The 21,422-nt window shown below is 43.1% G+C and overlaps 1 long non-coding RNA gene across 1 annotated transcript; it reads right to left on the bottom strand.

Moving 5' to 3' along the window:
- Positions 1–17,712: 17,712 nt before the first annotated feature.
- Positions 17,713–21,422, bottom strand: LOC142922510 (uncharacterized). The gene is made up of 2 exons (XR_012940107.1): positions 20,570–21,422; positions 17,713–19,648 (listed from the first exon to the last, which is right to left on the bottom strand). It is a non-coding gene; the product is annotated as an uncharacterized LOC142922510 (long non-coding RNA).

The following is a 21,422-nucleotide window of genomic DNA, read 5'->3' as shown; positions in this document are numbered from 1 at the left end:
TGGATGTAGGGTTACATGGTGAATATATTACCGAATTGTTACGTGGTCTCACCCAGAAAGCAATTATGGAGAACATTTCTATCGCCGAATGTACATGTGGGGTTTGCATTGTCTGTGTGTTTGTGCGGGTGCCAGAGCTGGAACATCTTTGCCTCATAACTAGAGGGATCTAGGTTCGATTCCCAACTGGGCCACTTTCTCTGTGTGGAGTTTGTTCTCTCCCCCTGTTCTGGGTGGGCTCTGCAGCTTTCTCCCCATAACTGAACCCACATAAGCAATGCAAATCACTCAATTAGGATCGCAAACAACAGTCATTTTGTTCCCGATTACTAACAAAACTTGGCAGGACCCTGCTGAAAAAGGTCTTGAGACTCACTGATGCTTATCCTGCGTAAACAATCATAATAAATACACACAGGACACACGCAGAGTTGCTTACCCTGGCTCAGCGGCTCCTTCTCTAAAGACATCTTCTCCAATGTGCAGTGTGATTGGGCCCTGTACAGGAGTGGTAGTGGTGGTTGTAGCGGTAGCGGAGGAGGTGGCGGTGGTGCTGGTGGTGGTGCTGGTGGTGGTGTTGGTGGTGGTGCTGGCGGTGGTGCTGGTGGTGGTGCTGGCGGTGGTTCTGGTGGTGGTGCTGGTGGTGGTGCTGGTGGTGGTGCTGGTGGCCTTGGTCCGGAGGCAGTGGTGCTTCAATTTGGTGAAGCGCTTCTCCTCCTCGAGAGGCTTCACCTCGCCGAGGTTATTCACCTCCCGAATGCTCCTCTGGTTCTTGGGGCGCCTACACTTGAGCTGCTTCTATTCGTGCATATGCACAACGATAAGCACAGGAACATTCAAACATGCACACACATGCACAAAATAATACCCACACGCACGCAAACATGCATTTCCACCCATACACAAATGCATACTCACACACCTATGCATGGAGGCAAACATGTATATTGACTCATCCAAATATGCTGAGCACACACATACATATACACAATCACCCGATGTTAAAACAAAACTTTACCAATCAGTACTTTGGACACAACATTAATGTATCCCTAACCACTAATTCGCCTAAACCCTACAAACTAATGATACATGTTACACCCTCATATATTCCCACAGACACCTATCGACCCCACAGACCTCATGAACCCCATTGAGGCCTTGATCAACTGCGATAATTTAATGGCGATTGTTATTAACATTCATCACGGGCAATAGGTGCCACAGAATGTTCCATTGTAAGGATCTAGCTGCCCATAATCTGGAAAAATCTAACAGCAGCGCTCATCGTGGGCAACTGGAATAGCACCTTCCAATGAGCTCACAGACAGAGGTCGCGTCACTGCCTGAAAAAAAGGCCAATTTATGTGCATGCACGAGTGGGATATGGCGTGACATGGTGGCAAGATGGGGTGATGTCGGGAGATGATGTGGTGGTATTTAGATGTGATGTGTTGGAATGTTATGGAGAGATCGTGTCGTGTGATGGTGTAGACACATGGTGAGGTTCTGTGATGGGTTATTGACTGGATGATGGGGTGGTATGATGGGAAAGGTGGTGTGGAGAGATGGTTTGGTGATGTGATGTGTAGTCATGTTGTAGTTTTATCGTGTGGTGGCATGGTGTGCTTTCGTGTACAGACGGTGTCCTTGACCCTCACCGACCACATACACACCTTTTGGTCGCAATTCTTGTCACCTTGGTTCGGGAAAGGGTCAACTCTGTCCATAATGTCCCCCCACGTGGTCGTTTGGAGCTGCGACTTCCGGACTACGGAGCACAGACATTTCATTCAAAGGATGAGTGATGGGTTAGAGAATGAAGCACATGGAGATTTCACAGAACTCATTCTGAGATCCCTCTAGTTACCTCTTATCACACTACAGGCCCTGCTATTGAGAAATATTCATCACATGGCATTAACACTTTACATGTCATATTTTTGTGAGCATGTTGAGATCATTCATTCCATAAACTTGAGACCCTAGTTTAATTATAGGTTGCTGAAACCCAGAGCTTAATAAACGTTCTCTGCCATGCTGGATCAGTGTCTAATCCCTTACCCACCAAGCCAGTTCTGCTGAATGCCATTATTATGGAGTTCTCCTCTGCATTTCCTAGTAATTTGTGAAAAGTAAGTTTATAGCTCATCAGAATTCTCCAGAATATATAAATATTCTGATTCTAACAAACTATTTTATGTAGGTATATGTAACTTACTCTCATAGTGCTCCAAGATATCAGCCCACTTAAGTTGTCTGTCCATGTTGTAGGTGTTGTGTCTGTTTGATGGTGGTGGCCTGGAGGGGTTAGAACAAGGATCAAATTTATCAACTCAATTAATCACTCATCCTCTCAATAATTACCATTTTCCACTCACAGTACCAGTTCACTCACTCTTGTGCATGTTGATTTACAAGCCCCTTCATTTACTTGCTTACCGCCAACTCACTCACTTGTGCACCCGCTCACTCACTCATTCACTCAGCCACTCACACATGTTTATTCCAATCCACTATTCCATTGAACATAATCGTCAGACTTAACCATGTTCATGTAAAACCCATTTGTATTAATCCACTGGTTGATAAACGCCTCTCAATGCCTCATGGATGATGAGGGTTATGTAACCATACTTAAAAACGCTGGTCAGTGTGGGTTGGTGAAGGTCGGGGAGACTGCAAAAGAAAATATATTTCTGCACTGCCCTCCAATGCTCACAATGGCTATTACACCATTTATAGCACGTGGTGGCCACCCAATGCTAGGACATCCAATCACTCCCCAAGCTAGACCCTGCTTAGCTTCTGAGACCTGATGAAATCAGGAACATAACGGGTAATCTAATCAGAGGTCAACCAATAGAATTACCTGAGCAATATCCCTCGCCCAAACATCAAAATACTATTACTCAAGCATAACCCGAACACCTGATAGGCAACCCTAACCCGTCATACCGAACACTAACCCTTAATACACAAACCCTAATACACAACCGTAACTCTAAGTTCTAAACCGTAACTGTATCACACTTGCCCGTATGGCAAACTCCAACCTCTAATTATAACTGTGAACTCTAACCCTTCACTCTATCCCCAAACACTAAAACTCAGCCTGTAGCCCATAACCACAACTTTTCACCCCTAATTATTAACAAGGATCCCTGATCATTTTTAAAACGCCCGTGTCGGGCTCACTTTTCAGATGTGATGAAGACCGGGCTCACAACTGACGAGATTAACTTTACTTTTATCACCGGTTGTGCATCTTTTAAAAACTAGAATGCGAAATAATCGCGTCCAGTTGCACATTATTTAATTGTAAATGCATTTACATAATTTTGCTTTACAAACAATGTTTTCCATCAATTAAATAATTGTTGAATAACAAGACAAAATGCAGGAGTATCTGCATTATTATGAAAAAACTATTGTAACATTTACAATATTATAGAAATAAGAGAGAAAATAATAAATTGTGTCAAGCAGACGATCATACACTGCAACACGTAAATTAACAGTTGGGAATTGTTTAATGATTAATGTTCACCTCTTTTGCATGCCGTTTCTACTTGAAACTAATTCTCACAACAATGTAAGAAATATCTACATCAATATTAATTCTTCCGTCAAGAATCCAAAAATTACAATATCCACGACATTGTAGTTTGATTTTATAATAACATTTGCTAAAATTATATATTTAAACGTATTTGTTACAACACGTTACCATAAGCTGAGCTAAACCCCCAAACCCCTCATGCTCATGTAGTGAGTGAGACCCCCACACCCTTGAAAGCCTCAATAAAAACCCCATTAACACGCAAACAATCCTTAAACCACCCCTTTCAGGCTCACCGGTTAAATGATGTGCAGGCTGACAACTGCTGAGATTAATTTCAGTTTAATCAACAATAGTGGAGGCTTTAATAACCACGAGGCTAAATAATCTCACGCTTATTTTAGCTGAGACAAGAAACACGGCGACCAATAAACACAGCTCTTCCAATATGAATGACACGTGGTGCATGACGTCATAGATATCATGATGTCAAAGGTACCACCCACATGACTGTGACATCACAGACTGGAGACAACTACGTCATCAGCCAGGATCTGACCTGAACAGCAGACCCCTTCCTAATGTTAAATGTAATGTAACTCAGATTATTTCGGGCACAATTGTCCCAGTAATAAGAAAATGATGATTGTGTACATTTTATTGGTAATCTAGATGACTTAAACAGGCTCGTTATCAACGTTTTGAATGGTTACACGGTTACGGTCTAAACAATGTTAGAAACAGCAATATATGAAGTGATATTCCAAGTTACGAATCTAATTGTCTTAATTTGATGGCAGACAATCCAATTACCACAATATTATGAATATTTGAGTCTAGTTTGAGGTGACAATGTAAAATTATATTTTTAAAATGGCATCTTATGAAAAAAACTATTGTAACATTTACAATATTATAGAAATAAAAGAGAAAATCATAAATTGTGTCAAGCAGATGATCATACACTGCAATACAAATTAACAATTGGGAATTGTTTAATGATGAATGTTCACCTTTTGCATGCCGTTTCTATTTGAAACTAATTTTTACATCAAGAATCAGTCACATAAAACGACAATGTCAGAAATATCCACATCATTATTAATTCTACCGTCAAGAATCCAAGAATCACAATATCCACGACATTGCAGTTTGATTTTCTGATAACATATGCTAAAATTGTATATTCAAAAGTATTTGTTACAACACGTTACCTTAAGCTAAGCTAAACCCCCAAACCCCTCATGCTCATGTAGTGAGTGAGACCCCCACACCCTTGAAAGCCTCTCGGTCACGGTCATTTCCTCACTTCTCTACGCTTGCGAAACGTGGACCCCCCTAATGGAAAATCTTCGCCGGTTAGAAACATTTAGACAGGCCTGCCTACGATCCATCCTGGGTTTAACCAGACTGGATTGTGTGAGGAGCTCACAAATCCTTGAAAGATCTGGGCAAGGTCCCATCGGTGAGCTCCTCCGGCGGGCAAGGCTGCGATGGCTGGGTCATGTAGCCCGCATGCCCAGCCACCGCATGCCGAAACAGCTTTTGTTCGGCCGGATCGAGGGGGCTAAACGGGCGCGGCACAGGCTAGAGAGGAGATGGAGTGGTGTGGTACAGGAGGACGTGGAGCTGAGTGGAGTTGCCGATGACTGGTACCAGCAGTGTCAAAATCGGCCTCTGTGGAGGAGGCTCATGAAGGACGCTACTGGGCATTTGGAGGTAGTCGCCCTCCAACAACAATGGAGGGCAGAGGAGCGACGCTCACAACAATGAGGGGAGCGCCGGGTGGCTAGGGCACAGCAGGTTGGCACAATAGGGGGCACAGGTGGTGCATCAGCCAGTCATCTCAGTCATCTCAGGCAGCGACCCGTGGCACCTGGGTCTGCCCCGTGACCTCCTGCCAGCGGGCGTTCGACACTTCACGTGGCCTCAAGGTGCATATGGCCTGGCACAAGCGTCGTGGTGACGTCACCGCCACTTAGTGGCGAATGGCGGTTGTTGTTATATATCTACTGTAATCACCCAGGAATGTATGTCCTTAACGTTCGTGACGTCACTCCACATCGACCAGCCCCCCTCATTAATATTCATGAGAAGGTGACGTCCTCCAAATGGACACACCCCCACCCCTCATTCATAATCATAAGCGGGTGACGTCACTCAAGATGCAGTACTCCCCCCCTCACTAATAATCATGAACAAGTGACGTCACTCCACATCGAACAGCCGCCCTCAATAATCATGAACAGGTTACGTCCTCCACATGGAACCCCCCCCCCCCCATCTCAGTAACATCTGGCAGTTCACCAGTTCAAGCGAGCCTGACTGCTGATGAGACACTGAGAGACGAAGCCTGTTTCAGGGTGCTGCTTGTGTTGAGTTAATGTTGATGATGAGATGCACTCTTAGAAGCTTGTGCGGCAGAGTAGCACCACTCGCATTGTGTGCGTGGAGAAGTGGCGATGTGGAGGCTGTACAGCTCGGATATCTTGTTCCTTGAGCTGCAGCAGCTGTAGTTATGCGTTTGTCCACTAGAGGGCATCACGTGCCTTGTGGAGAACCTGCAGTGCCCCTACATCCTGTAGCCCTAACCCTATAGCCCTGACCCTATAGCCCTGACCCTATAGCCCTGACCCTATAGCCCTGACCCTATAGCCCTGACCCTATAGCCCTGACCCTATAGCCCTGACCCTATAGCCCTGACCCTATAGCCCTGACCCTAACCTAATACTTTTGGTGTCCTTCCCCGGCACCTCCGATTAGCACGGTTGGCTATGTACGGTGCGAAAGAAATTCAGCCTTCAATAGCTGCCCCCAGACATGAGTTATCATTTGTGGTCAAGTGGCTTCTGAAAAATAAGCTAATACCTCATTGGACTTTACCTGATAATATTTTTAAAAATTGCTTAGTTTATTCTTTTTTTAGTGATTTGTTTACATTTCCTATACCTTGCACTCCGATCGTTTTTTTGTATTGTTTGTTGATGTAACGTACAAAGCCGTCCCTACTGGACATCTCTGAAAAAAGCTTTATAGCTCATCGGATTCCTCCAGTATGATTACATATTCAGATTTTGATTCTTATATACATATCTGGGGCAGCTCGTGTTGGTAGTGAGCCCCGATGAAGGCCAGCAAGGCGCTCGAAGGGGACGGAATGGTCAGAACAGTGTCTGGTTCTCAGACTCACCAGAGACACTCACCAGGGACAGACTCACCACATATCGACACACTCACTCACCCACCCACTCATCCACTCACTCAATCTCCCACCCACCCATTCACCCTCACCCACCCATCCACCCACCTACTCACCCATCCACTCTGACTCACCCACCCACCCACTCTCACTCACCCACCCACTCACTCACTCATACACACACTCACCAACTCACCCAATCACTCAATCATTCAAATACCACTTACCCACGTACTTATTCACCCACTCACTCAATTACCCACTCACCCACCCACTCAACTACTCACCCACCCACTCACCCACTCACTCACCCACCCACTCACCCACCCACCCATTCAACCACCCACTCACCCAGCCACCCACTCACTCACTCACTGACCCGCTCACTCACTCACCCACCTACTAACTCACCCACCCGCTCTCCCACCCACCCACGCACCCACTTGCCCACCAGCTAACTCACCCACTCACTCAATCACCTCCCCACTCACCCACCACTCATTCACCCACTAATTTACCCACTCACACATCCAACCACTCCATTACCCTCTCACACACAGACTCACGAACTCACCCATTCACCCAATCACTCATTCAAAAATCCACTCACCCCTATACTCATTCACCCACTCGCTCAATTACCCACTGACCCACCCAAGCACCAAATCATGTATTCAGCTCCCCATTCATTTAATTAGCCACTCAACCACTGATTCATTCAAACTAACTCACTGACCCACCCACTCACTCATCCACCCACCTAATAATTCACCAACTCAACCATCCACTTACTCATTAACACATTCACACATCCACCAATTTACACACTAACCAACTCATTCAATTACCCATCCACCCATTCAACCACCAACCATCCACTCAACCAGGCACCAACTGATCCAATTACCCATCCACTCACCCACATATCCACACACCGATGCACTCATTCATCCACCACCTACCCACCCACTTACTCAATTTCCCACTCACCCAAGCAGTAATGTGATGGTTTATAATGTGCAGTCAATGGCAACCGCGCTGAGACCATTAATTCACCAGACTTGAGAACCTGCTTTAATCGTAGGTGAATGCCTGGATTCAACCCCATTTTAGTGCTCTGACCTCTGAGCCACTGGACCATCTCTAAACAATCAACACCTCCCCCCATGTTAAATACATATGCAGCCTGTTTAGAACGCAGCATTATTGGAATACTTTGCCAACACAATTGGTATTGTGGAGCAGTCCTGCAATTGCTTTCTCATGCCTCTGCTGGCAGGAAGAATTTCCACAAGAGAGACCTCTAGAAAGGCGTTTGAACGATATTTTGGTCTATTCTTCCATACTCGTCAGATGATTTTGAAGAGGAAGGAGTACCCACACTTTTACCCACCACACGCAACTTGCTACTCGATTTTGGTGTACCCAGTTGTACTGTTTGGCGGACAGAGGCAGGGGAACTTCAGATACTCGACCATTTGTTTCAACTGCTGTGCCAGAAGGTGGAACCAGCAATCTCTCTATTGCCAGTGAAGTTTACGAGCCATTGCATCACAGCAGCCCCCTCCAGTATGCAATGCTAAACGAGGGTCTCTCTCTCTGCGTGCACATCAGGGTAATATTTAATGAGGTGGTATGGACGTCTCGCTGCTTCGTGATGGATGTGATGGCAGTGGGAAAGTGGAGCAATGGAACAGCGGGGCATTAGGGCAGAGTGGCATCAAAGCAGTGGGGCAGCGGAGCAGAGGGGCAGTGAGGCAATGGGGCAGTGGGCAGAGGGGCAGCAGGACAGCGGAAGCAGCTTGGCAGAGGGGCAGTGGGGCAGTGAAGGGGTGGATGTGTCAGACGAATCGCCTGATGATCTTTTCCCACCACTGCTTGTACACGTTCTGAAGAAGGGCCATTGCCTGAAACTTCTCTCATGACATAGTTGTCATTGTACTGCCGCACACACAGCCGGGACACTGCACACGAGCCAAGGCACATTGAACCAACCCAGGCAGCGCTCACAAGCAATGCAAAGTTACATTGTTTCCTCATAGGTTTATGTCATAAAGTTTATAATAAAAACAACAATGATAATTATTACATAATGCATTGGATTGATGCTAACTCTTAACAGAGTTAGTCTGTTGGCAGCAGTCAGTGTCCAGTACAGTCCTGGCATCTGCTGCTCAGTTTCCTTCCCCGGCTGCGGTCCCAGTGGCACCTCCATCACCCCAACTGTGCGGTCGACCGGCCGCAACCAAACAGCATCATGCTGCGGAAGAGCGCATGGATCGCGTTCGCCACACGAGCCAGGCCCTTTCGTTCCTGCACTACCACCGCCTCCTGCCACTCTGTCTCCTCCTCTGTCTCCTCCTCTGTCTCCTTCCCCGTCGCCTCCTCTGTCTCCTCCGTCTTCTCTTTCTCCGTCTTTTCGACCTCCTGCATCACCATCTCTTCCACCACCACCACCACCACCATCTTCTCCTTTTCCTCCTCCACAGCCATCTTCTCCTCCATCTCCTTGTCGTCCTCTTCGTCCTCCACCGCTATCTCCTCATTTGTCTTCTCCAACTCCCTCTCCACCTTCTCCATTTCCTCTTTCACCTCCTCCTTCACTTCCTCTTTCATCTTCTTCTCCACAACCTCTCTCTTCTCTTCAACGGCCTGCGAGGATTGCTGCGCTGACTCCGCTCTGTGAAGAGACGCGCATGACACCGTTCAACCTTCTTGCTATGGCAGACATCGCAGTCGTCTCCTTACAATCTGTAGGTGGACTGTGTGGCGGATTAATTCGAATTTAATAACCACAGAAAACATCACAATCAGTGAGTACGCTTGGCATTGCAGCTGTCATTCTCTCAATGCAAGGCTAGCACGAAGAAAGGTGCTGCTGAATCTAACACAGACTGCTGTAGTTTCACAGTAGTGGCTGGAATTGCTGTGTAAATCCAATGGAATAACTTGCAGTGACATTTGTATATGTGTACTATAATTGATCCCTGGCACACAATGGCATACTCATTTCCAATGACATCAGGGGAGATTTTTAACGTGTGCTATGAAGGAGAGGGTGTGCGTGTCTTTGTGGTTTACGCAGCAGCACTAATACCCAGGGCAGGACGCCAGAGCTGAACTGTAAGCAGTGAGTGATGAACCCGCTATCGCTGGCCCGCTTCACCCATGCACGATTGTGGAAAAATATCTATGGTGATTCGTGGTCGACTAAGTTGCCCCCTTTGACTTTGATGGCATCTCAGAGCGCTTTACACGTGATGAGCCACTCACATCTTGCATTTCTCGTCTTAATGCATTTGAAAGGGGGCACCCCCCTCCTCCCAATGGCAGCTATCCTTGTGCAGTAAAAATACACTTGGTAGTTGGCCAGGAAACGGGCATTAGTCTGGCAACAATATAGTGGATGTAGGGTTACATGGTGAATATATTACCGAATTGTTACGTGGTCTCACCCAGAAAGCAATTATGGAGAACATTTCTATCGCCGAATGTACATGTGGGGTTTGCATTGTCTGTGTGTTTGTGCGGGTGGCAGAGCTGGAACATCTTTGCCTCATAACTAGAGGGATCTAGGTTCGATTCCCAACTGGGCCACTTTCTCTGTGTGGAGTTTGTTCTCTCCCCCTGTTCTGGGTGGGCTCTGCAGCTTTCTCCCCATAACTGAACCCACATAAGCAATGCATATCACTCAATTAGGATCGCAAACAACAGTCATTTTGTTCCCGATTACTAACAAAACTTGGCAGGACCCTGCTGAAAAAAGGTCTTGAGACTCACTGATGCTTATCCTGCGTAAACAATCATAATAAATACACACAGGACACACGCAGAGTTGCTTACCCTGGCTCAGCGGCTCCTTCTCTAAAGACATCTTCTCCAATGTGCAGTGTGATTGGGCCCTGTATAGGAGTGGTAGTGGTGGTTGTAGCGGTAGCGGAGGAGGTGGCGGTGGTGCTGGTGGTGGTGCTGGTGGTGGTGCTGGTGGTGGTGCTGGCGGTGGTGCTGGTGGTGGTGCTGGCAGTGGTGCTGGTGGTGGTGCTGGTGGTGGTGCTGGTGGCCGTGGTCCGGAGGCAGTGGTGCTTCAATTTGGTGAAGCGCTTCTCCTCCTCGAGAGGCTTCACCTCGCCGAGGTTATTCATCTCCCGAATGCTCCTCTGGTTCTTGGGGCGCCTACACTTGAGCTGCTTCTATTCGTGCATATGCGCAACGATAAGCACAGGAACATTCAAACATGCACACACATGCACAAAATAATACCCACACGCACGCAAACATGCATTTCCACCCATACACAAATGCATACTCACACACCTATGCATGGAGGCAAACATGTATATTGGCTCATCCAAATATGCTGAGCACACACATACATATACACAATCACCCGATGTTAAAACAAACCTTTACCAATCAGTACTTTTGAACAAAGCATTAATGTATCCCTAACCACTAATTCGCCTAAACCCTACAAACTAATGATACATGTTACACCCTCATATATTCCCACAGACACCTATCGACCCCACAGACCTCATGAACCCCATTGAGGCCTTGATCAACTGCGATAATTTAATGGCGATTGTTATTAACATTCATCACGGGCAATAGGTGCCACAGAATGTTCCATTGTAAGGATCTAGCTGCCCATAATCTGGAAAAATCTAACAGCAGCGCTCATCGTGGGCAACTGGAATAGCACCTTCCAATGAGCTCACAGACAGAGGTCGCGTCACTGCCTGAAAAAAAGGCCAATTTATGTGCATGCACGAGTGGGATATGGCGTGACATGGTGGCAAGATGGGGTGATGTCGGGAGATGATGTGGTGGTATTTAGATGTGATGTGTTGGAATGTTATGGAGAGATCGTGTCGTGTGATGGTGTAGACACATGGTGAGGTTCTGTGATGGGTTATTGACTGGATGATGGGGTGGTATGATGGGAAAGGTGGTGTGGAGAGATGGTTTGGTGATGTGATGTGTAGTCATGTTGTAGTTTAATCGTGTGGTGGCATGCTGTACTATCGTGTACAGACGGTGTCCTTGACCCTCACCGACCATATACACACCTTTTGGTCGCAATTCTTGTCACCTTGGTTCGGGAAAGGGTCAACTCTGTCCATAATGTCCCCCCACGTGGTCGTTTGGAGCTGCGACTTCCGGACTACGGAGCACAGACATTTCATTCAAAGGATGAGTGATGGGTTAGAGAATGAAGCACATGGAGATTTCACAGAACTCATTCTGAGATCCCTCTAGTTACCTCTTATCACACTACAGGCCCTGCTATTGAGAAATATTCATCACATGGCATTAACACTTTACATGTCATATTTTTGTGAGCATGTTGAGATCATTCATTCCATAAACTTGAGACCCTAGTTTAATTATAGGTTGCTGAAACCCAGAGCTTAATAAACGTTCTCTGCCATGCTGGATCAGTGTCTAATCCCTTACCCACCAAGCCAGTTCTGCTGAATGCCATTATTATGGAGTTCTCCTCTGCATTTCCTAGTAATTTGTGAAAAGTAAGTTTATAGCTCATCAGAATTCTCCAGAATATATAAATATTCTGATTCTAACAAACTATTTTATGTAGGTATATGTAACTTACTCTCATAGTGCTCCAAGATATCAGCCCACTTAAGTTGTCTGTCCATGTTGTAGGTGTTGTGTCTGTTTGATGTTGGTGGCCTGGAGGGGTTAGAACAAGGATCAAATTTATCAACTCAATTAATCACTCATCCTCTCAATAATTACCATTTTCCACTCACAGTACCAGTTCACTCACTCTTGTGCATGTTGATTTACAAGCCCCTTCATTTACTTGCTTACCGCCAACTCACTCACTTGTGCACCCGCTCACTCACTCATTCACTCAGCCACTCACACATGTTTATTCCAATCCACTATTCCATTGAACATAATCGTCAGACTTAACCATGTTCATGTAAAACCCATTTGTATTAATCCACTGGTTGATAAACGCCTCTCAATGCCTCATGGATGATGAGGGTTATGTAACCATACTTAAAAACGCTGGTCAGTGTGGGTTGGTGAAGGTCGGGGAGACTGCAAAAGAAAATATATTTCTGCACTGCCCTCCAATGCTCACAATGGCTATTACACCATTTATAGCACGTGGTGGCCACCCAATGCTAGGACATCCAATCACTCCCCAAGCTAGACCCTGCTTAGCTTCTGAGACCTGATGAAATTAGGAACATAACGGGTAATCTAATCAGAGGTCAACCAATCGAATTACCTGAGCAATATCCCTCGCCCAAACATCAAAATACTATTACTCAAGCATAACCCGAACACCTGATAGGCAACCCTAACCCGTCATACCGAACACTAACCTTTAATACACAAACCCTAATACACAACCGTAACTCTAAGTTCTAAACCGTAACTGTATCACACTTTTGATTTAAAGCTTTCGTGACTGCAGTAATTCATATTCTTAGTTTTTTCGGTAAAGTCACGTTGAAGGGAAACAACTAAATAACAAAATATATATAAAACAATAAAAAATTCTCACGACGTTTCGACCATAACTGATGATGACCGTTTGAGTTATGGTCGAAACGTCGTGAGAATTTTTTATTGTTTTATATATATATATTTTGTTATTTAGTTGTTTCCCTTCAACGTGACTTTACCGAAAAAACTAAGAATATGTATCACACTTGCCCGTATGGCAAACTCCAACCTCTAATTATAACTGTGAACTCTAACCCTTAACTCTATCCCCAAACACTAAAACTCAGCCTGTAGCCCATAACCACAACTTTTCACCCCTAATTATTAACAACGATCCCTGATCATTTTTCAAACGCCCGTGTCGGGCTCACTTTTCAGATGTGATGAAGACCAGGCTCACAACTGACGAGATTAACTTTACTTTTATCACCGGTTGTGCATCTTTTAAAAACTAGAATGCGAAATAATCGCGTCCAGTTGCACATTATTTAATTGTAAATGCATTTACATAATTTTGCTTTACAAACAATGTTTTCCATCAATTAAATAATTGTTGAATAACAAGACAAAATGCAGGAGTATCTGCATTATTATGAAAAAACTATTGTAACATTTACAATATTATAGAAATAAGAGAGAAAATAATAAATTGTGTCAAGCAGACGATCATACACTGCAACACGTAAATTAACAATTGGGAATTGTTTAATGATGAATGTTCACCTCTTTTGCATGCCGTTTCTATTTGAAACTAATTCTCACAACAATGTAAGAAATATCTACATCAATATTAATTCTACCGTCAAGAATCCAAAAATCACAATATCCACGACATTGTAGTTTGATTTTATAATAACATTTGCTAAAATTATATATTTAAACGTATTTGTTACAGCACGTTACCATAAGCTGAGCTAAACCCCCAAACCCCTCATGCTCATGTAGTGAGTGAGACCCCCACACCCTTGAAAGCCTCAATGAAAACCCCATTAACACGCAAACAATCCTTAAACCACCCCTTTCAGGCTCACCGGTTAAATGATGTGCAGGCTGACAACTGCTGAGATTAATTTCAGTTTCATCAACAATAGTGGAGGCTTTAATAACCACGAGGCAAAATAATCTCACGCTTATTTTAGCTGAGACAAGAAACACAGCGACCAATTAACACAGCTCTTCCAATATGAATGACACGTGGTGCATGACGTCATAGATATCATGATGTCAAAGGTACCACCCACATGACTGTGACATCACAGACTGGAGACAACTACGTCATCAGCCAGGATCTGACCTGAACAGCAGACCCCTTCGCAATGTTAAATGTAATGTAACTCAGATTATTTCGGGCACAATTGTCCCAGTAATAAGAAAATGATGATTGTGTACATTTTATTCGTAATCTAGATGACTTAAACAGGCTCGTTATCAACGTTTTGAAAGGTTACACGGTTACGGTCTCAACAATGTTAGAAACAGCAATATATGAAGTGATATTCCAAGTTACGAATCTAATTGTCTTAATTTGATGGCAGACAATCCAATTACCACAATATTATGAATATTTGAGTCTAGTTTGAGGTGACAATGTAAAATTATATTTTTAAAATGGCATCTTATGAAAAAAAACTATTGTAACATTTACAATATTATAGAAATAAAAGAGAAAATCATAAATTGTGTCAAGCAGATGATCATACACTGCAACACAAATTAACAATTGGGAATTGTTTAATGATTAATGTTCACCTTTTTTGCATGCCGTTTCTATTTGAAACTAATTTTTACATCAATAATCAGTCACATAAAACGACAATGTCAGAAATATCCACATCAATATTAATTCTACCGTCAAGAATCCAAGAATGACAATATCCACGACATTGCAGTTTGATTTTCTGATAACATATGCTAAAATTGTATATTCAAAAGTATTTGTTACAACACGTTACCTTAAGCTAAGCTAAACCCCCAAACCCCTCATGCTCATGTAGTGAGTGAGACCCCCACACCCTTGAAAGCTTCAATAATAAACCCGATTAACACGCAAACAATCCTTAAACCACCCCTTTCAGTTTGATTTTCTAATAACATTTGCTAAAATTATATATTTAAACGTATTTGTTACAACACGTTACCATAAGCTGAGCGAAACCCCCAAACCCCTCATGCTCATGTAGTGAGTGAGACCCCCACACCCTTGAAAGCCTCAATAATAAACCCCATTAACACGCAAACAATCCTTAAACCACCCCTTTCAGGCTCACCGGTTAAATGATGTGCAGGCTGACAACTGCTGAGATTAATTTCACTTTCATCAACAGTAGTGGAGGCTTTAATAACCACGAGGCTAAATAATATCACGCTTATTTTAGCTGAGACAAGAAACACAGCCACCAATAAACGCAGTTCTTCCAATATGAATGACACGTGGTGCATGACGTCATAGACATCATGATGTCAAAGGTACCTCCCACATGACTGTGACATCACAGACTGGATTCATCTACGTCATCAGCCAAGATCTGAATGTAATGCAACTCCTATTATTTAGGGCACAATTGTCCCAGAAATAAGAAAACGATGATGGTGAAAATTGTATTCATATTCTAGATGACATAAACAAGCTAGTTAGCAAAAGTTTAAATGGATACACGCTTGCGGTCTAAACAAAATATCAGGGAATATGCGAAGCAACGAATCTAATTGTAAATTGGTGGCAGAAAATCAAATTATCACAATATCATAACCATTGTAGCCTAGTTTGTGGTGAAAATCAAATTATCACAATATCATAACCATTATAGCCTAGTTTGTGGTGAAAATCAAATTATCACAATATCATAACCATTGTAGCCTTGTTTGTGATGAAAATCTAATTATCACAATATCATAAGCATTGTAGCCTTGTTTGTGGTGAAAATCAAATTATCACAATATCATAACCATTGTAGCCTAGTTTGTGGTGAAAATCTAATTATCACTATCATAACCATTGTAGCCTAGTTTGTGGTGAAAATCTAATTATCACAATATCATAACCATTGTAGCCTTGTTTGTGGTGAAAAGCTAACATTTTTTTTCATTTCATTTTTATAGCACTACTGTAAAATGTACAATAATATAGAAATAAACGTGAGATCCTCAGAAATTGAGTCGAGCAGACAATCATACACTACAACACATAAATCAACAGTTGCGAATTGTTTCATAATTAACTGAAACCTTCTTTGCATGCCGTTTAAATTTGAACCTATTTTTTACATCAATAATCAGTGGCATAAAACGAGAATATAAGAAATATTCGCAATAATATTAATTCTACCGTCAATAATCCAAACATCACAATATCCACGACGTTGGAATTCGATTTTTTTAAAATAAAATATGCCAAAAAATAACCCGTACCCATGACCCAAGCCGAAACCTACAACCCCTCACTCTTATGTACTGAGAGAGGCCTCCACTTCTTTGAAACCCTCAGCAACAGACCTCATAAACATCCATGAAATCATATTCTTTGGGTCTTTCGGTAGTCACGTAGATAAGTTGAGAGAAAATAATTTTTAAAAATAACAAAAAACTACGACGTTTCGATCATCATCAGGAGAAAAGAGGAAAGCTGCTGAGGCAAAACAGTCTGTGACAATTCTGTAAGCAGCCAGGGCCTTAAATGAAGGGCAGACCCCTCCCCAATGTTGAATGAAATGCAACTCGTATTATTTCGGAAATCAGAAAACGATGACTGTGGACATTTAATTCATATTCTAGCTGTGAGTGGGGACCGGTGGCGCAGCGGTGAGCGCACTGTGAGAATGTGGAGATTGGTGGCGTAGTGGTTTGCACATTGTGAGGGGGGAGTGGTGGCACCGCGGTGAGCACACCGAGTGATTGGGGAGCTGTGGGCAGTGGTTAGCTATAAATGCTCCGATACGTGTGGCATTGCCTTTGCACTGTTCCCCTTTTGGCGATCTCTGATCTGACACTGGTGGTGAGACTAGGTCATAAAGAAGGCTGTCTCTGGTGTAGGCCAATCAGTTTCAAAGACAATTCAAATATTATCAGAGCATGTTTGTTTGCATATTGACCACAAGTCACGTGTGTGGTTAATGCAGTAACTTGATTCCTTGCAACAGGTTTCTAATTGGTTGTTTGAACATTTTAACACCACTTCCTGCTTTACTGCCAGAAAGGATAAAACCTTTTATTATTTTTCACACTTTGATTCTGGAAAAAGGTCCCATGATACAGCTTGTTTGGCTGGATGGGGCTAAATGGATGTGTCATAGGCTAGAAGAGAGATGGAATTATGCGGTTCAGAAGGATGTGGATGGAGCTAATTGGACTTTCTGATGACTTGTACCAACAGTGTCAAAATCGGCCTCTGTGGAGGTTTTCATATAAAGTCTTATAACTTTTTTGACAAGATCCCTAATCTCAAGCAAAAGCCACCCAGACACGAACATGTGACACATTGCAATGTTTATTCACCCGATCGCTACTAAGCATGCATCAATTTTCAATTGCAGTCGACAGACACGTTATGGTTTGATGTGGAAAATAGACTGTTGCAGAGTGTGAATACGATCTTCAAAAAATATATATTTTTGAAAGCAGCTTACAGTCTTTTACATGATGAAGGATCATTGCCATTTATCATCCCAACGAGTAAACCATCTTAACCAATCAAATGTCTAAATTTTTGGAATACCATGAAACACTATTAAAGTGTTCATTTTTGTACATATTTTCATGAAATGTTTCCAATAGATGTTTATATAGTTTTCTTACACACGTCATGTAGTTCACTATGATAATAATGGTCTTGATATCACGCCATTTACACAGGGGCGTCTCAGATAAGGGGCGTCTCAGATAAGTGCCATGCATCACGTTTCATGAGGTTTTCTAAATAAAATTTTTGCAGGCTCCTTGTGCAAACCAGTCTTGTTTTCATGTCGTTAGTAAAGCAAAACTCACAAACTCATGGACTGTGTTGACCGGGGGAGGTGAAGGTAATCACCAATAACCTTGCCATGGACACTCAAAGGCAATGAAGAACGTTCTCCCTGTGGAACTCATCATCCCTTCTGGATGCCCCGATCATTGCAGTGGTCCCCTAGAAGGCCAATAGACCCCCTCTGAGTACCCCTACTGCTCAACATCCATGGCAATTAATGTATGGGAGATGCGAGTTGATGACCCAGGTCAAAATATAACAAGAATATAAATGTATCATACGTAGTTTGGACAACACTCACTTTGCTAGCATGTATAATCAGGTTGGGCCAAATATTTAGACAGTGCATTCATTGTCCATTGTGTCAGTTTTGAAAGAATTAAGCAACATTGAAAAATAGCAAGCTCTGTCTTCATCTCCTGCCAATGCCAACATCATGCTCATGTTTGCTTTGCCAGGCCCGTTGACATGTGTGGCAAACCCAAAAGATAAAAACGCTATTGACAACGCATGTAAAAAAAATACTTTTCTGATTTGACCCAAAATCTGTGTTCACTTGGAATTTTTTTTTGCATTATGGTGCAGTTAAAATATAGCATTCAGCTCATTAAATTAACCTTTTAACATTAACTTTAAATCAGTTTTAGAAAAATATATTTATTGCCTTAATTAATTATTTTGATGTTTAGTTCCCAAAATATTTATATCCCTGATCTATAGTATTCTGCTTGTGCAGAAATGTATAAGAGACTACTGCATGTTCTGGTGAATCCAGTCCATGAACTTGGCGACTGTGCGCTAGACACCTGGCTGGTATGCCCGTGCACAGCCAACACCCCAGCTGGTGATTCCAGAAAGCAACCAGCGGCCGTTTGAGTCCTGGCAAAGAAAGGGCCCCCCAGAGTATCCCTGCAACAGACACACACGACACCAATGTTAGAAGTTTACTGACTGACAAGGAGGCATGATGGAGCGATGATTACAATGATCCAGTATAGGAAATGGCATGTCATGATACCAAAGAGGGCATATCAGAAGGCCCAATAAGTAGGTTTAAATGTTCAGTGCAAAGAGCAGTAGAACTGAGAGGGAGGCTTGAAATGTTGTGGGACTGGGATCCTGAATGAGGACTTTGTAATGGAAGGCCCATTCAGGACATGGCATTAAAACTCCACTCTCCTCTTGCTTAAAACAAACACCTACAAAATCACCCGAAGACAAATTGGAAATATATTTTAATTACATGCTGCGTCAAATCTCACAAAGGGTGATTAATGCACTCAGCAGTGACTTATCTGTGTGCTCCAGTTTCCTTCCACATATATACACACTCACTAATTGGCTGGCAACATCTGAACATATATAGAAATGCAGGGCAATTGTTGGTGCAGGCTCACCTCCCTTGCAATATTCCAGCTTGGTCTTTGGCTCCTCAGAAATTCTGAGATGCAATAATCATGAACGACGCTATATAAAATGAATCGCTAGATATTTTTTAAATAGCATAGCAAATGTGCTAAATTATCAGTGACAATTTGCTTGATTCGGAAAAGCCACATAGATCAGAAGGCTGGGAATGCGTTCACGTCGTGCTGAACAGGGAGCTGTGCGAGTGACTCGAAGCATGGCTGCCCTTGTGGCGCCCAGCTGATGCCCGCATCGCTCGTGCCACTCTCCTGGACCACCGAGTCATGGAACTACCCGCGGGACCCTGAGTCAATGCGACTCGTGTCGTTGAGGGAGTGGCCGCAGGGCAAGTGAATGTCGGGTGCCCACAACTTAATCGGCATTATTTTCTATTGGCAAGCTTTAGGCAACCCTGTGATGAATTTGTATGTTTGTCTAGAGGATACATTCATCATAGTAACAGGACCTTTCTACCAAAATCTGTTCTTAATTATCATGGTAACTCAACACGTTCGTCAATAACAATGACCTTAAAATTAAATAAAAATGAAAAAATGTAGACTTTTGGGCAATGGCCCTTTTTCATTGTACAAATGGGAGAAGGACCATGGCCCGAAACGTTGCATATAATGTTGTGTCTATTGAGGCCACAACATTACTGACTAATGTGTTGAGTTTTTTAGTTAATTGTTCTTGGGCACCACTGCCAACGCAGCAGCAGCATTGCCAAATAATAATGTATCATCCGGTTAACTTATTAGCACTCCATACTGCTCAGTCTGGGTCAGCAAAGCATTGAACCAGTTCAGATTTTGCTTTCCACTGATACTAGTCATGACTGGTTATCAAACTCATGTGGCTGGCTTCCACAGCAGGGCACGCTGAACAACACTGCCATTGCCGTGAATATTGCATGTTTATATTATTCTTATAACATATGATACTTGTTTCGTACCACGTGTGTTGATTTTCGATTTAAAGCTTTCGTGACTGCAGGGATTCATCTTCTTGGTTTTTTCGGTAAAGTCAAGTAGAAGGGAAATAATAAAATAATAAAATAAAAACTATTAAATAAAATTATCACGACGTTTCGGCCACAACACAAGCAGCCGTCCTCAGGTGAAGAAACAGAGCTGTCGGAAAGACAGCGCTCCAATGAACACTGCTAAGCTTGGCAGCGTATTTTAAGCTGGGTGGGAGGAGCGGAGCACCTTGACAAAGGAGTTTACATATCAACAGAACGATTTAGCATTGAAGTAGCTATGCTAATGTGATATATTAGCAGGATGTTAAAGTCAGAAATTAGCATGTAAATGGGAGATTAACATAATGTTAATGTGAGGAATTAGCATGTAACTGGTCATGGAAGTGGCTATGTTAAAGTCAGAGTTTACATATCAACAAAATAATTTAGCATATATATAAATAAATAGTGCATATTTAGTGTATCATTGAGTGCATGTTTACGTGCTCTAACCCAAAAATCTCGATTATGGACTCAAAAAACCGCTGGGAGACTTCTCACTCAGACCCGTAGCAAGACAATATCGCCCCAATATTCAAATTGTTCAAATATCCCCCGAACGAGTCCAGGATCAATTTAAAGATCATACTCGGCATTCTGAAGGTTCTCCGTGGTCTGACAATGATCACGTTGCCATGTTTACGCTTCTTACAAATATTTTTGCCCCGTTGAATCGATCACCAAACCCAAGTGACGGTAATGTTACGGTAAAAAAAATCTCAGTGGGTGACCTCTGGGCAGAGCATGACCTTGCAAACAGACGACCAATCGAGTGAAATAAACA

Source organism: Petromyzon marinus, unplaced genomic scaffold, assembly GCF_048934315.1.
Source record: "Petromyzon marinus isolate PM22_M1 ecotype Great Lakes invasive population unplaced genomic scaffold, UKy_Petmar_22M1.pri1.0 PM_Scaffold_1, whole genome shotgun sequence".
NCBI classification, from domain to species: Eukaryota; Metazoa; Chordata; class Hyperoartia; order Petromyzontiformes; family Petromyzontidae; genus Petromyzon; species Petromyzon marinus.
This window is presented reverse-complemented; position numbering and strand designations above follow the sequence as displayed.